Source organism: Sinocyclocheilus rhinocerous, unplaced genomic scaffold (assembly GCF_001515625.1).
Source record: "Sinocyclocheilus rhinocerous isolate Xijiao unplaced genomic scaffold, SAMN03320098_v1.1 scaffold392, whole genome shotgun sequence".
NCBI lineage: Eukaryota > Metazoa > Chordata > Actinopteri > Cypriniformes > Cyprinidae > Sinocyclocheilus > Sinocyclocheilus rhinocerous.
Window position 1 is genome coordinate 89,646 of NW_015638990.1, and position 18,898 is coordinate 108,543.

The following is an 18,898-nucleotide window of genomic DNA, read 5'->3' on the forward strand; positions in this document are numbered from 1 at the left end:
AAGTGTTGGCCCCCTTCCTGATTTCTTATTTGTTTGCATGTTTGTCACACTTTAATGTTTCAGATCATCAAACAAATTTAAATATTAGTAAAAGATAACACAAGTGAACACAACATGCAGTTTTTAAATTAAGGTTATATATTTTATAGATATTATACAATTAATAATGGTTTAAATAATTATTAGCTTTTCATCTATTCACAAACCCCTGTGCGGAAAATCCTGCATTAAATGAATACCTTAGTATTAGATCCCATTCGGCATAGCCCTGGTGCTCTTGTGGGAAACGCAGGTTTGATTATGACTTGCGAAATGTCCTGGTCCCCTTCCCCTTTCGATAAAAAGAAACACAGTCATTAATTGCATTTACTTTGCATTTTTACAAGTCAACATGAACTCTTTGTATGCTTTCTGAAATACAGCCACGGATAAATGTCTGGTAATGAGAGCAGTATGTAAATGTCTCTGGGCACATCAGAATTCAAATGTCAACCCCTTTGACACTAGGGCTGTTTGGAGAGACCTCCGTGCTATATTTCGCTCTGGTGTCATCACCCAGTGCCAGCCAGGGCGGAAGCAGCTGCATGGGGCGACACCTCATAATTACAGAGCCGTGCTACCGCCATATTATCAGACAATATTGGCCTTTCTCTACAGTCATCTCCATCTAACCTTTACAGACAGCTGCCCTCTTTCTTTATCACTATTTATGCATATGTCCCCTCAACCAAACGGATTAGATTTCGATAATGACCGGCATGGCCCCATTAACAGGAGCTAGACGTACGGACATCAGAAAATAGGATGGAAATCAAGCGCAGGTCAGTCGTGCGCAACCTGTGTACAAAGCTAGCATTATCATAGGTGAGAGGTCCTGATGAATAAAAGCACAAACTACATAATAATGCCTAAATAGCGCACAGTGCCGCCTCGTGGGTCATTGTCATAGTTTGACAAATAGTTCTGGCAACAAAAAGGTATAAACATGAGGGTTGTTTTGTTTATAAGAATATAATTTGTGCATATTTAGTTTGGAGTTCACTAATTACTGCTCAGTTTTTGTAATCAAAATGTATTCACCCTCATATCATTAAAAATCTGTATGACTGACTTAATTCTGTGGAACACAAAAAGAGGACATGTGTAATGGTTGCTATTTTCCATGCAACTTCAGTGAATGGGATTTTCAAGCTTCAAAAAGGACACACAAATATCAGAAACTATCAACAAAAAAAGTGGTCCATACAGCTTTTGCATTAAATATAGTAGATAAATAAAGTTATTCACTGATAGTTCTTTTTCTCCATTAAGCTGTTATCTGCTGTAACTGGATAATTCAGTCTGGAGGGGAACTGGATCAGTATTTGTGAATGAATCATCATAATTGGTTTTATGAACTGGATCAATGATTCATTGAAATGAACCAACTCAAAAGAATGAATTCTTTATCGCAATATTGAATATTGCTACTTCATGAAGATACAGAACTTATGCAGATATTATGATTGTAGTGAATGATTTAAATATTTGTTGTGTGCATCACAAAGTCATTGCATGAATTCAGAAGCATTGAATCATAGAGCTAGAGTCATACGGACCACTTTTGCCATATTTTTAATATGCTTCTGCATCAAATTTTTTTTATTTATTTGATAGACAGTTGTCTGTAGAATTCTTTAAAATTCCATCGAATGAAAAAAGTCAAAAAGGTTGGAACAGCACAAAGTTGAGTAATAAATCATTTTCTTTTTTTTTTTGCGAACTATCCCTTTAAGCATCAAAACCTATTGAACATGAGGAGAATGCATATTTTGTAATCTGCACATGGTTCAGCAATATGGACATGAACACAGCAGAATATACCCCTGCAGACCCACTATCAAAGTCACAAGGAGACTAGATTAGAGCAAATAGACTCCGTATCTGTTTGACTGCAGTAAACACACTGTAAAGCGAGATTCACAGGCGGCAGAATGGGAATATGGAGGAAAAACAGAGTAGAGTCCAAAGACACGGCACACTCAGAGGACTCGTTTTCTAGTTACGCCAGTATCATCGTATCATAGCAGTTTGGCAACTCTCACATCTGTTGCACTGCCTACAGAAAACGTAAACGGCACTATAGAATACAAATTTTGCTGTCTGACAGGCAATTTGACAAAGTGAAAAGTGGTCTGAGATATCCTCTTGGTCAAGTTTTTTTTTTTTTTCCCTTTCCTGAAAATAGTGGCTAGGGAACTATAAACAGCCTAAAAGTTATTCCTAAAAAAAAAATAGAGAAATTAATTTTTTAAAGGAAAGATTTAAAAGTTCAAAGTTCATTGCTTTGAGGTTGTTTTTTTTAAAGGCACTGTAAAGTTTTCATAACTTATGCTCTATATTCTATAAGTCTTCTGAAGCCATACAATAGTTTTGTCTGAGAAGCAACCCAAAATGGCACATTATTCATTTATTTCATGAGCGAATCATTCATACCATTTTGTAAACTAAATCAACTAATCACTGAAATGAAACGACTCAAAATAAAGACTGATTCATGTATCCGACATTGCTGATTTCTAGTGAATAACAGCTTTTTGGGGGTCTGTTAATTATAATCAAATGGAAAAGAGCATGAAAAACAGTCTTTCTGAAAAAAGGCTTAGAACAACATGAACGGTACAGTAAATGACGGTTTTTCATTTTTAGACAACCTATTTCTTTAAATGTTGGCTTACGCATTTCAACATGTCCACTCATCCCTGACTGTATTCAAATGTTTATCTGTCAAACACATAACAGAACACCAAAACTTTAGCATAAAAGTTCCAAAGTGCCTCAGTGTGCGATGTGGCTTTGATGTGCTTTAAGTGGGCTGATGAATTTCAAGCATAACATCCTGCTTTCATGATGCTTAAGATCATCAATATTCATTCTGTTCTGACAGCCCCAGTCGACTTTGTGTAACAGTAAATGCTTTAAAGACCACACAGAAAAATTGGAGACGTCAGTCTGTCTTTGAGATGCGTTCATCAACCGAACGCTCATACGCGGCGTACACAACTCGCACTGGACACAGGTCCTCTGACTCTTCTGGAGTGGCTCGATGAAAATGGGAGTTGACACCATTTGCGAAGTGGAAATGAGGATAGGCATTGCGCATAGCTGGAGCGGATGCCAGGGAACTGACGATCTCTCACCCCGACTGGAGAAACAGCCTTTGACACCCGCGTGGCACCGCCGTCTCTAATGACCACATGGCCATTTCAAAGAGATAAAGAAACACGCTCCGACAACCATCTGATGGGCCTGAAGCCGCAGCGCAGGAAGAGGAAATGGATCGGAAGGGGTTACTTCATTATGCAGCAAATTAGAAAAATTCATAATTTATCATTACACCCAGCCGAAATGCCACCCGACTGAGCCTCACCCTGTGAAAAACATCACGCAGAAAGGGAGAAAAAATTACTGTCAGAGGCCTGCAGCAGCCAACGGGCAAAATTAATATGCAAATGTATGCAAGAAATTAAAAAGCAGAATTACACAGGCAAATGAGGTAGCTACACTTGAATTGTTAGGATTATGAATAATTACTGCGAATTTCCTGCTCCTAATATAACTTGTTTTTTTGATAAACAAAGACTTAATTATCGAGATGCGCTGGAGAATTTCCGCGGCACTCATTAATCTTGCAGAAAAAACAAGTCCCCGGTGGCCGGCGGTAATGAAGAGAGCGTGCCCTGAATCGGCAGAAAGATCAGAGGCACCAGGGTGCCAGGGTAGCAGGAATGAGATGACAGTGCCACTGTCCCTCACGCGTACCCAAGAGTGTCATAACTTCTTCCCCTAACTATCAAAGGGACTTATTTATGCTGGCAACCGAGCCATAAGTCCAATTTTACGAGGCCTGCAGCGCTTGAGGGATAGTATGTTGATGCGCTCTGGAAATGCCACTTTTGTCGGCTCCCCCAGCTTGGTCCCCGCTGATAGCGAACGGTAATGGACCTGAAGGTTGCTGGCAGAAGAAGGGAGTTGGCACACCGTATCGCCAACCTACGGGGGGCCATCGGGCCAGGCACTTTGGGGACACGTGCCATAGGTCTTCGGTAAGGAGCTGGAGTCCGGTGGTGCGGCGGGGAGTCTTCCCGGAGGACGGGGGAGCAGATAAATATGGACGCACGATACAGATGGCTTTAATGGGGCCTGCAGGTACCGTTTGTTCTTCGGGGAAATCAGCAATCTTCCAACCTTTCCAACCAGTCTGAGACAGACAGGACGTATACACAAAGCGGAACTTTGCACATGATAAACAGAGGATGAGAGAGATGGAGAGAAACGAACACACAGAAAAGCACGAACACAAGTCAAGGGCACACTCCTTCTTGGCTCGCTTGGTGTCATCTGATCTGCTGCACTGGTCCCAAAAGTGAAATCTGAACCCAGAATGAAGATGAATCCAGGGCCCAAGTCTGGCAACAATATTTCATTTATTTATTTATTTGACTTGTTCTGAAATATATACTTTCTTTATGTTTCTAAAGGCATATATAAGGCACTTCAGAGACTAAGAAAAAATGACAGCGTTATTGGCATTAGGTGAGGTGCTCGTCCATCTCCAAGACATCAAAACAAAGAACTGACTGAAGAGTTAATAGAGAACTTAAGATGACACAGGAAGATTGTGAAATTCTTGCTCTGTGCATCTGCTTCCACCATGAAATAAAGCTATATAATAAAATGGACAGTTCAATGCTCATTCAGTTGGACAGTCATTGGTCAACACAGGGGTCTACAAGTCATGCTTAATTAAACAATACAGTAACTGTGATGATGTGAAACACTTGTTTATCTTGTGGAAGGATGGCAATTAAACAGCATTTGTCATTAATATATCTGTATGTTGACAAAATTAAGCAAGCTATAAGTTATCATCTCATGATGCCCATATAATTCAATATATGAGGACCAAAAAAAGGCCCAGTATATATTTTTTGTCTTATATTTATGTCATGTAATATAGATTAGCAATAGAATATGAGCAAGAATGCTTTTTCCCCCCTGCATATTGATTGCATACAACATTTCAGTAAGGGGCAAATTCATAAAGGCAGTCACTTGCTTTGTTTCTGAATGATTCATTTGTTTGAAGGAATCAGTTAAATGTATGACTGAATGACTCACTCATTAAAGAGATAGTTCACCCAAAAATGACAATTCTGTCATTAATTACTGACCCTCATGTCGTTCTAAACCCGTAAGACCTTCGTTCATCTTCGGAACACAAATTAAGATATTTTTGATGAAATCCGAGCGCTTTCTGACCCTGCATACACAGCAACAAAACTCACATGTTCAAGGCCCAGATAAAAATTCCTTCATAAAATGATGGTTGAACCCACTGAAAATTGCAGATATGCGTGTGTGTATTTTAAAGATGCACTAGTGTAGGGTCTACCTACATACCTACAATTACAAATTATATGTAAAAAGAAAGAAAAAAAAACTTTTTGTAGGTCAACATCAGATACTTTTGTATCAATTAGTCAACACTGCTGTCATGCTGACAGCTCCTGTCTGTTGTTTCAAAACAAAACCATCTATCCCAGTGATGTCTAGCTTTAAGCTGACAGGGGGCTTTGATGCTGCGATGCTGCTCTCCAATGGAACACTTCCACCCAACACTCACCACACAGCCAGTGCTGTCTAGCCGGCCTGATAGACATGAAAAGAAAAATATATCTTTAAGGAAACCCTGCCATGCCCCATAAATTACCTCTGAAAATCTGAAAACAAGCCTTTCGACACTTGTCAAAAGTATCATTTCGGGAAAAGGAGGTATGGAAATTAATAGGCAACAGTTCCTCACAGGTGATGGAGAAGAGATAAATAAAAGAGTAGAGGTGGTTTTAATTTTCAAAAGCTGTTCTACCAACAAGCATACCATAGATCAGTGTTTCCCAACCTTTTTTTAGTCGCGGCACCCTTTGGAAATTTTAACAAACTTGTGGCACCCTACAAAATTAATTTTGTCACAATATTTGAATTTCTAACTTCGATATGATAATTTGAAAAGTACAGATATTCGGTACAACAGGGAAGAACTGCAGAATATAATGTCATACAGATATTTTTAATTGATGTTAAATCAATCTGAAATAAGCACAATGGACAATTTGACTACATAATCGAGTCTTACTTCCTTATAAATATAAATAAAACATATTGTGACTGAGGTGCAGATGTTAGCTGTGAGATCCCTCTTGTTTTGTAGAGCTTCATGTACAATGCTAGTATATTAACTACAAAGTGGCCACAGGAGGTCATGGAACCTGAACCTCCAACATTAGGAGACCACTAAGACCCAATTAGAAGCATGGTGACCCAGAGGACCATGGCCCTTTCCCTTCAACCGCCCTCTGTAGAGCTTCATTACAGGAAAGATGCACGGATCTGATCTCCAAGGACATTTTGGACAAACCAACAGGGCTCATCTTCCTCTAAACACGCGCACACAAACACCGCATTAGCACAACATCCAAAAAAACAACAACAACAAGCAGGGTTTATGTCCACGATGAGTTGAGCATGCATGCAATTAGGCGCAGTGGAAAAAGAAGAGACAACAGATGGTGAAGTGTTGAACATGCTATGATCTGGTCAAGCAAGGACATGGCAAGCTGGTGATTACACCAGCACCCAAAAACAACAACTGCATTAAAATACAGGTTAGACACCTGTAAAAAATATGGAAAATTCCTTCATATTAATACAGTGCATTGTGCCCTGTTTTTACAATTTTTTTTTTATTACAGTGTAGTATGTGTAAAACAATATATACCCATTGCATGACAATTTAATAGTCTTTCTAAGAGTATCTCAGGGTGTATGAATAAACAGTGGCAGAATGTAGCACTCTTGCCCAGGGCTTTCCAATAATGTCCATTTTTCCCCCAGTGTCTTATAGAAAGAACTGCTTTCTAACTTCTCGGGAGCCCTAAAGATATGCCTCTGGATATCCTGGCAGAGAAATGGCAGTTAATGTGTTTGACCAAAGATCTGAGTCCCACAAGCCAGAAGGACCTTGTTTTAATTGAAGCCCAGTCCAAACCAAAGCACCAGGATTTTTAACACATGGTTGGGAGTTATAAATGCTAATTTACAGCCCTCGTTTTGCCCAGAAATGTGCCCCTCTAGATACTTAAAAAGCAAAGATTTATACCCACGGAGAAGTGGACACTGTCTGATGTGATGCCAGTTATTGCAGGGCACAGGGGCATGTTTCCGCCCTTACACAGAGGCAGGGTGGGTTCTGCTGGGTTGGAGTCGTGCTCCATTTGCACAGAGAGCGTGAGGGTGGCTGTTAACGGATGTGATTGCGCTGTGAAGCGAGTGGTTTGTGTGAAGAGGTGATTAACATAGGTGGGAGATCGCACATACACGTGTCATCAAGAGGAGCTGTTGATTCTAGCCTGGGGACCAAAGGCAGTGGTTTCTTAACTCATGTACTATATGTGTGTGTGTGAGAGAGAGAGAGAGAGAGAGAGAGAGAGTTATGTCCACGATGAGTTGAGCATGCATGCAATTAGGCGCAGTGGAAAAAGAAGAGACAACAGATGGTGAAGTGTTGAACATGTCATGATCTGGTCAAGCAAGGACATGGCAAGCTGGTGATTACACCAGCACCCAAAAACAACAACTGCATTAGAGCTGAAAATGAGGTGATAACTGTCATGCTATGACAGGCTACAAGACCAGCTAGTAGGGAATAGATTACTGAACAACATGTTTTATGCTGTTCTATAATCGAAAATGCGCAATGTTTAAAGGCAAAGCAATGGACTAATATTTGCACTTAAAAAGACATTTCACCCAAATCACCCCAAAATGACAATTCTGTTTTCTCACCCCATGTTGTTCAAAATCTGACAAACAAAAGCAAAACAAAAGAAAACAAAAGTTAAAAAGGGTAAAACAAAACAAACAAAACAACACAAAAGCGGCAAAAAAATCAGTTCCGTTTAACAAATGAAATGAGAATATGAAAAACATGAACTATGAGCAAGTTCACAATGATGAGGTGAAGCCAATTTTCATTTTTACATTAACAAATTCTTAACAACAGCTAAATACACTGTAATATATATATATATATATATATATATATATATATATATATATGCACGTATATGTGTCATCAAGAGGAGCTGTTGATTCTAGCCTGGGGACCAGAGGCAGTGGTTTCTTATCATTTGCACTATATGTGTGTCTATGTGTGAGAGACAGAGACATAGAGGGTGTGTTTGATTGTTCTCAGCAGGCTAAGCGCAGAGCAAGAGTGCAAAATGATTAGCCAGTCTTTCAGTTATCATTTGAGGTTGGCAATGATATATTATGGTTTGTGTCCCATTTAATCAATAAATTAAGTTAGCTCTTTCATGCCAAGCCTGCATGTCATGTCAATTACCACTGAAAATAACTGACTTTTACCATAACTTGTAAAAACAATCACAAACCATGTACTGTAACATCTAGATGACCTTTCTCCGGCCATAAAACACACTTATAGTTCAAAAAGATTCATAATTTTATTAACACAAATGTTGTATTTAGCAAATCTCAAAATTAATATAAATTTTTCAAACTGTAAATGATGCCTAAACTCAGTTGAGACTTGTTTCTAATTATATAATTTTTTACAAATATTTTGAAATTGCTTTTTAAATAATTTTGTTTTGTGGATGTTGTTTTAGTAGTTTTAGTTTTTTTATTTTTCTATTTAACTTTTATTATTATTGTTGTTGTTGTTATAATGTATTTATTTTTATTTTTGCGCTTAATCGGTTTATTAAACTTTTACAAAAATACAGGAGAATAATGAAAAAATACTGTCACTCCACCCCAACCAAAAAAATAAATATTTAGCCATATCAAGTAAATATATAAAAAATATATAAAGTATATATAAAATATAAAGCATGTATAAAAAGAATTTAGCCATATATCAAGTTTACACACATAATTGAACAAACAAATCCTTACAAAAATAAAGTACATACATACATACATAGGTTTCCACGCACCCAAAAAATTCAATAGTTAGCTTTAATTTTATTTTATATTTTTAGTAAATTTTGTATTTCAACATTTAAAATAATGAAAAATATTTTTAATAGCTTTAATTAACAAACACTATTTTAACCATGCAAAATGCCACCGCAATAGACTTCCATTGTAAGTGCATTATTATTAATCCAAATTTTTGTTTTTACAGACTCAGGGACGAGTCAAAATGATTGTCTGTGGTAATCGATAGCATGCCACAGATGTTGTCGACAGAGCTTGACTTGTTTTGAACTTGAAACAATCCTTTAAAATCTAAAAGGATAATACAGTTAACTATTCCCATTCCCCTGTGCAAATGTGCTTTCCTGCATTTTCACTTTATTCAAATTAAAACAGAGCATATACACCCACTTGTATTTCTGCCTAAATTTCAGAGAGACATCTTCCAAAGCGGTTAGCCAGGCTCACGCAGTTGCTGGCAGCCGATTGGCTGAAGTGGGGTGAAGGGAAGGAAGTTCAGTAGGCTCATGGACTCCTCTGAGGAGTTCCCCTCAAGGCAGTCTTCAGGCAAGCTTCAGGTCAACACCAACATGCTATCACCACCCTGTTGAAAAACAGTCATCGTTTTTCAACAGGACGGCACTATCCACTGCTAAGAACCCATCTAATTGTAAATTTATAGATGCATTAAAAGTTAACATTACCCTGATAACTATTTCCATGCCAACCACAGGGAACAACAGCTATTGTGTTAATAGACATTTCAGTACCCGTAAAAAGAGACAAAGTAAAAGGAGGTTACGATGAACAACCTATCTGAACAAAGCACACATGGCGTTTCGTCATTCAGTGAAGAATTTACTATTGCCATACACACACAAACACAAAATCAACATCTAGCGAGCTCTGATTCAACTGAAACGCTTCATGCTCACTGCCATCACTTTTAGCTGGAGCTTCCAGTCAAAATAAATAGCAAATGATTGGGGGGTGGGCTGGTCTTTGTGATTAGCCCGCCTGCCTTTTATCCTGTGTGGCAGAAACATTAAAAAATCAACTTCATTACAGTATACAGCATGCTGTTTTGCGGCGGTGTTCGTGTCCTACTAGCCTTAAAATGAAAAGACACGCGAGTCACAAATTGTTACGTGCAAACCTTGCGCCTGATGAATTTATGAGTAAACTACAACCTCATTCTTGCAAAGAGATGGAGGGAGGGGGATGCGAGAGCAAAACAGAGGGGCGGTAAACACAAGTGGACTGGTTTGAGGCCACATTTCCATCCACAGAAGGCAAATTCAACATTCATTTAAAAGGACACAGTTCACCAAAGATGAACATGCTGTCATTTACTCACCCTTATGTTGATTCCAACCTGTAGGACTGACTTTCTTCTGTGGAACACAAAAAATACATTTTGATTAATGTACTTGTCATACTTTTCCATGCAATTATAATGAATCAGCATAGATGTTTTCAAGCTTCAAAAATAATTTAAAAGAACCATTAAAGTATAATGGTAACACTTTACTTTGATGGTGCCCTTTAGACATTCTGTTGACTAGAAGCAACTTTGCAAGTATGTGTAAACTTATTCTACTAACCCTAACAGTTCACTAATACTTGACTTACACTCTAATGTCTAATAATTGACATACTGTATACAGTAGTTGCAAAGTTACTTATAGTCAACAATTTCTAAAGGGGCTAACCTCGCTTACATTACAAATACTCTATTCACACACATTACCATATGATAAAAGTAGTCCATGTGACAACTACGTTTGAAGTTTTATAAAGCCATATGCTAGTTTTGTGTTAGAAATATAACATTTTCAATGTTCATTTTTCCCTTCAGTAAGCTGTTAGTTGTTGCAACCGAATCACTGAATCAGTGAGAACCAATTCTGTGAACGAATCATTCAGACCGGTTTTTTTTTAAACAGGATCAACAGAATCACTAAAAAGATCTGATTCAAAAGAATAATTTGTTCATTAATCTGCATAACCTGCTAGCTCTTCAGACACAGTCTTAAAGGGATAGTTCACCCAAAAATGGAAATTACCCCATGATTTACTCACCCTCAAGCCATCCTAGACATACATGACTTTTTTCTTTCTAATGAATACAATCAGCATTATATTAAAAAATGCTTCAGTTCAGAATGCCTTAATTAACCTCCTGGAGCCATGTGAAGCACTTTTTATGATGGATGGATGCACTTTTTTGGGCTTCAAAATCTCGACCCCCATTTACTGCTATCATAAAACTTGGAAGAGCCAGGACATTTTTTAATATAACTCTTTAATATGGTATTCATCTGAAAAAGAAAGTCATATACACCTAGGATGGCTTGAGGGTGAGAAAATCATGGGGTAATTTTCATTTTTGGGTGAACTACCCCTTTAACATAGTGGCTATGTTTATGCAACTGGCCCCAGAAGACTTGGAATTTGCAACACGTTCTCGTTCCCAATGTGTCAAAAACCAAATCATGGTGAAGTGCCTTGTGCATCGGTATTATCTGCTTGTTATGCGTTTTATATTTTTGAGAAGTGGTTAGGTTTAGGGTAGGGGTGGGTTTAGGTGCTCAAAATACCTAATATATAATAATCACTTCTATTTTAACAGACACATGCAAAGAATTAAGCATGTGATAAATTTTACTTTACAAATAAATAAGTGTGGAGACATTTTTAAAAGCAATGGCACTCCTATTTAGCGCTTTTTGTCATTTGGTGCCTAACAATTTTTGCCTCCAGTCCTTATTCACTTGCATTATATTGAAAAAGAAAAAAAATCACTTGTGTTCCACAGAAGAGAAAAAAATCACAGGTTCAGCATGTTATGAGGGTGAGTAAATGATGACAGAAGTTCTATATTCAAATGAACGACTCCTTTAACACTACAACACACTCTGTTTCTACATGGATATCGAAGGCATATTGATTTTGCTAATGAATTCCAAACATTTCACATGAGTGAGAAACACACAGTGTGTAATTAACTTCTCTCCAGCCTCACTCTCCCAACGCTGCAGCCCCTTCGCTCGAGCCGTGTCACCGGCCTATTGTGTTTACCATGCGCGTGTGTGTGTGTGCGCACACGACACTGTCCTCTCTCTCCCCAAGGATGTTGCAGCAGTAGCCGTCTAATGAAGTCCCACAGAAGGGAGCTAAACCTGTCTTGTTTTTTCATGCTCTCCTTTTGGGCCAAGAACTTAATTGGGGACTGAGTATCCAATTAACGCTGAACGATTGAGGGGACTCATGTGGAGAGCATAAGGTGGCTCGGCTAATATTGTTTGGCGCCGCCTTGTACGGGAGCAGGAGATGGTGGAGGCGGGGGCTTTAAGTGGGTAGGAGGGTGCTATGGGGAGGGTCTAAATGGAACCATCGTTTAGCCTAGTGGCCGGAGGGACGTTTAATATCGAGGGACACTGATCGTTTACTGTAAGTGCTCGCTCCTTCTCCACCCCTGTCCAGCTGCCGCTGTGAAAAACCCATTAGTGTGTTTATGAGCATGGAGGACACTGGATGTTCACGGAAACAAAGCCGGATGTCCTTTCCGGAGACCAGCGCAACTAGGTCACAAACAAATGCGAGGACAGGCAGGCGCTTCTTTGGAGAGGGAAAAATCACATTAATGCCACCGGGACAGGGAGTCCCTCAATCCCTTCTTCATTAAAACTAAATAAAAAAGCCAGGTCATTTATCTCCTTCCCTCTAAAGCCATAAACACAAATAGGTTCACTCTCCTATTTTTCTCTCACTCAGTACTACAGCATATATCATTGACAATAAAAGTCCGCTTTTCGTGATTTACTGTACTAAATTGGAATGTAAAGAAAGAGAGAGATTACAGGGGTAATTGGAAGAAATATGGTAAGGATAACGACACCAGGGTTGCCATTAAGTTGTCCGCTTTGAAGAAGAGAGACGCACCGGAGAGGGCCACTGGCATTGCAGCCTACCGTTGGCCGGCAGTCAATGGATTTAATAAAAACTAGCCTTGCATACCGAGTACACCGACAATGGCGGGCGAACCCTGGGGGGCGTGAACCCTCAAAAGCATTTCAGCTGGGTCCTCAAATAACAAACGGACGCTAGATCACTGTGTCTGTTATTAATTGGATTACAATTAGCCAGATTTAACCCTTATTAATGGGGCTCCCGTATAGATGACGTGGCAGTCCCCGGAACACCCCTGCCGGAGAGGGGCCCAACCGCGGTCTCAGGGTACAGCGGGAACCTGGAGGATGACAGTGACAAATCATCACTAAATTACAATAACTTCACGCCATCCCATGCAAGGTGCACACAGAGGAAGGGAGGGAGTGGAGGAAAGAGAGAGCATGACTATATAAATCAAGACATTCATCCAGAAAAGGATCATATAAGGTGGAAGTGCTTATGTAAAGGAAACGTATTAAAGAAAGGGAAAACACGGCATTTAAAGCGAAAGAAGGAAAAAGGGCATTATAAAGAAAATCAGACCAGTAATTGTGCATGTTTGTGAACTACAAATATATATATATATATATAGCTTTTTATTTATTTAATATAACATTTTATTTTGATGAGAACTGGGTGGAATGGAAAAAAAAAACTAATTAAAAAAATCTCAAATCTAGTCTATAAGCTTAATTTTCTTTAAACTACATATAATCTCTTTTTTCTTTTGATACTGTGGTGAAATAAGACCTGGACATGATCTTACAGATTCTGCATCACTCATTTGTACATCCTAACACAATATTCTATATGTATATATTCACTTAATAAACAAAAATCTGCATATAATTAAATTGGTTGCTTCTCATCAACATGATCATAGCAGGTGTATATGTAAGGCTTTCTAAATGTGTGTATGTTACCAAGGGGACAGTAACCAGGGCACGCTCAGGAGCACCATGGGAGAAGGGGAACATTATTACTGTGTATTCGGCTCAAAGCCACCACAGGAGGCCACCGTACCACATGCAGTCAGACTTATCATCAAAAGTGTTCCAAATGGCTCATTCATTACATTTGGTGATGGGGTTAGTCGATCACACGAAGCAATTTCTGCTTCTTATTCGGACAGTATTCCTTTATGTTTTTTTTTTTTTCACAATGTCCTTACAAACTCCAAGTAGCAAATGGACAGCAATGAGACACTAAACATTTGAATGGCTTTGTAGTTTATCTTGCTCGCTCTCGACCCGTATGCAACAGGAAAAACCTTTGATACTAAATCTACTCGCTGACACTGCTCACGTCCCCAAAGCAAGCCTCTTCTGACCTCCGGCCTCTCCCACCATGACCCCGGTATGTATAAATGGTTTACATCTTCACCCTCAGCAGCGCACCGTATGTATAACTGCTCTTTTGCTTCTACTTTTTGTCCTCCCAGCAAAGAACCAGTAATGTTAAGGACGTCCTATTTGAATGACACCTCTATTGTGTCAGCGGAGGCAGGGACAGCGGAGCTTTGGACTTGAACTTCAACTTGACCTCCTCGCCTGGATCGGGTATCAAAACACAATGCCATCTGGCCCAAGTTCTGCCCCCAGTGTGGGCTCAGGAGCGCAAGGTTAATATCATACGGTTAGGGAGCGGAATAGAGACTGCAATTATCTTCAATTCCAGGACAGAAAATCCTATTATTTGATCCTCGGTCTGACAGATGGAGCGGCAGACACATCCTCTCCCATTCCTGAGCAAACCAATCTGGTGGCTGGAGCCACAGCAACAGAGCAAGAACACAATGGTGGGAGAAGGCAGAGGGTCAGCAAGGTTGGCCCTTTTTTGTGTCAAGGAGGAGTGGTGCTTCATGAAACCTGAGCTAGTCGCTTCTTCTCCTCCCCGCAAGCCGGACACCACAATAGAACCCGCAGGGCTGTTTGAAGCCCTCAAGCATTAGCTGCTGCTGGGAGCTGGAGAAGCTGATGACGTTATACTATGGGAACCACTCTCTCAGAGGGCTCTCGCAGCCTGACGGTTCATCATCATCATCGCAATTCTGGAAAAAAATCTTATCACAAATCTTACACATTTGTATCTCTAGAGAGCATAGAAGTTCAATACACAAATATACAAAATATTATAAAATGTATTTTGCACTCAATCTGACAACAAATTACAATAAATTACACAAAAAGCATATATTAAAAATATTACAATTTCATTTTTTTTATATTTAATTATACACATATATGTACATATAACATATTTAATGAAAATTTAATGTAAATATTCACACACACACACACACACACACATATACATACAATTAAAGATGATATATATATATATATATACATACACACACACACATAATTACATTAAATATACAATAATATTATTATTTTAACATTACATTATAAAATAATACGAGCTAAATGCTCTGTTTACATGCTATTCTTTTGGAAAAAAAAGAAAAAATATATATATTGCTGTTTCTTACCTATGACATGATTCCTAGAAGGCCGTTCTTATATCTCAAAGGCTGAAAATGACATTTCTAATAAGAGGCTGCAAAAGCCATCAAAGCTGGTTAAAGGAAGTTCATAAAATACCGTGACAAATCCAGCCACAAACTGACCACAACAGTGGTGTTCGATTGCCTCAGAATAGGCACGCCATGTTCCATAGGCCACATGCAAGACATTGCCCCGGGCATCCCACAGACCCTGTGCTAAAGAAAAGATCTCAGCTCGCTGCTGAACCGTTGCCTACAGGTACAGTAGCAAAACTGATGGTCCAGGACAAAACTACTAAGATGGACTGAACGTATAAATTGCACTTGGGCAGCCAATCCCTACATCACTGATCTCCACCGAAGCACTGACAGTATCACAGCAAACATTTCTATCAGCACAGCCATCTATCAAGAAAGATAATTGACTCCCTGTTAATAAAATTGTTCACTGTCCCATAACTTGCTTAAATAAATACGTTTTGTTTCCTTAAACGACACACCCAGCATGAAGACCATTAGACAGTGGGACCTAATCGAAGACCCGTAGCTCGCGAGCAAGCATCCAGGCGTATTTTTTAAGCAGTGTGATTTTGATATCACTGAGAGACAACGATCACAGGCTAACGCGTAACGCAAGTTTGAACATCCTCTTTAGGACCCCTTCAGAGTTCATTAGAACATCAACCGGCACTTCATTAGATATTTTTTCAGTGGGCATGAGATACGTGTCCACGTCACATTAATTAAGACTCCTGCCTCTTCTATTTTCTCGCCCATGTCACCAGCAGTTATTGGGTCCGTGCTTGGCACTCATCACTTGTCTGAGACATGGAGAGGTTGAGGGAGTCGTCTGAGAGAGTCCTGATGAACGGCACGGACAGTTCGGAGAAAGAGAGCTCGCCTCACGCTGATGAACATGTCTTTTTGATGACCACTAAACCCACTCAACTCCGCTGCCAAGGGTAAATCGAATTAAAGATTGCAATTTGGCCCGCAGACTTGGACTTGGCACTTTCGTTTTGGACAAGTCTTGTGCCTGGAGGATCGACGGCTTATGATACAGCTTTTTCAACGTACAAACAGTAAAAGCACACACCACGTTTGCAGAATCCAGCCCATAATGCGGAAAAGAAACAGAAGAATCAGTTTATTTTCCTGTTTCCCGTTTCCCCCAAAAACAGAAATTAAGCGTGTATCTACATTTTATCATGTGTAGTATCACCTTTGAAAATTGCAGGTAGTGGAGTGTTTAACATTCTCTTGTCAAGCATACCCCTGCTGGGACAATAAATGCTTGTCCAGTTTTGCTCACAGCGGCGGCGGCAGATTAGAAACAGCAGGAGGACAGTGTAGTGTGAATACAATACCGATAAGAACGCGCGTCTTAGCCCCATTGCTATGCCTTTCCTCGGTGAATGTGAGAACCTGCTGTTTTCTAATATTTACACACAACTAGAATCGCAAATGTACCATAACTGCATTGAAAGAGCTCTTTCTCACTCTGCCATATAAAATCAGTATATTTCTTTTTCCATGTTTGGGTATTTCAGAATGGGGGCAAATGGGGATGGGAATAAATACAAACACAATAACAGTGAAATTTATTTCATCTAAAGGAGGGGAGAACGAGAGAGAAGAAAAAATAGAGCTGGCGTTGAGAAATCAGAAAAAAAGAATCTATTCTTTTTCACCCCCAAAACACACAAATGAATTTACGAGCCGGACAAATTTATCAGATGCCCTAACAGAAAAGAAAGGACCGCAACAAAGTAAAAAGTATGAAGTCTGTGATTAGAATTAGCTTGAAACCATCATTGACGACCTTTAATTTCTCCATTGTATCACTGCTGCCTGCCAACCACCCCCTCCCCTTATTAAGATACTAACATGCAGCTCTGAATGTTGAATTTCTGTAAGACAAATAAATGCCACTGTATGTTGAAATATAAAATAAGCATAACTGTAGTTTCCAATATGCAGCCATAAGTTCCCAAAATCCCCGCACCGGGAACCAATCTAACATGCTTCTGTAAAACAGTAACTTACATTCAGAAAAAGTAAAATCATGAAGCAGTTTAAATGTATACACACACACTACTGTTCAAAAGTTTAGGGTTGGTAAGATTTTTTTATTTTTTCCAAAGGAATCTCACCAAGGCAGCACATATTTGGTCAAAAATCCAGGAAAACCAGCAATATTGTAAAATATTATTATAACTTTAAATAACTATTTTATTTTCATATTTTATTACTTTTTAAAACAAGAAGCCGTACATGGTTTACAGTGAATTTATAACAGCTAAGGGGCGCTGTTAGGCACGACGTGAAGCAGAGTGCCTAAAACCCCCTTAGCTGTTATAAATTCACTGTAAACCACGGCTTCACGGGGCTTATTGCTTTTATAAAAACAGTTATTCCATATACATATTAAGGTTTCACAAAATAAAAGAGCAAATAAAGCGTAATGATATTAACACAAACATTATTCTTCCGCCAAACAATGTAGTTCCTCAGAAAGGTTTGTGGTTGCCAAGCAACACACAGACATAAACAAAGGTGTATGTTTGTAGAGCAATTTACAACAGCTTCGAACGCAGCTCAATCATTCATAATCAAGGACCGGAACTACCCGTTTTATAATATATATTTTTATTTTTTCTGTAATAGCAGCCATTAGTGTCATGATCCTTCAGAAATAATTCTAATATGCTGATTTGGTGCTCAAGAACAATTTCTTATTATGAATGTTGAAAACTCTTGTGCTGCTTAATATTTTTGTCGAAACTGAGATCCATTTTTTCAGGATCCTTTGATGAAAAGTTCAAAAGAACAGCATTTATTTGAAAGAGAACTTCTGTAACGATGCAAATGTCTTTACTGTCACTTTTAATCAATTTAACGCATTCTTGGAGAATAAAAATATTAATTAAAAAAAAATCTTACTGACCACAAACATTTGACTGGTCATGTGTCGCTAATAAATAAACAAATAAATATGAAATTTCCCTTCTGCCAGTCCCTGTAATTTTGCTAATCTTGATTTAAAGCAATCATTATTTAACTATTTTAATATAACGGTATAATGAATGGAGAACCTTCTTGCCATTCCCTAATTCGCAAAGTTTCAAGAGTACAGCTAGTCAATAAAAGCCATAAGTTTCAACCCAAGAGCACAAGTAACCATTACTAAAAACCGACCCCCTTCCAAAACGTTGAGGAAAGCAGAGAGCCAGTGAAACCTCTGCGTGGAGAAATTATTTTCCAGCATGCAGCTCTCCAGCAAACAGCCCAAGACAAACTCTGAGAAACTAAGAGAGTGGATATAAACACAGGTCAATCAATGGCCACAGTCAGGCCCATCAAAGCAGCATGTCCTCCGGTGAGGTACAGGTG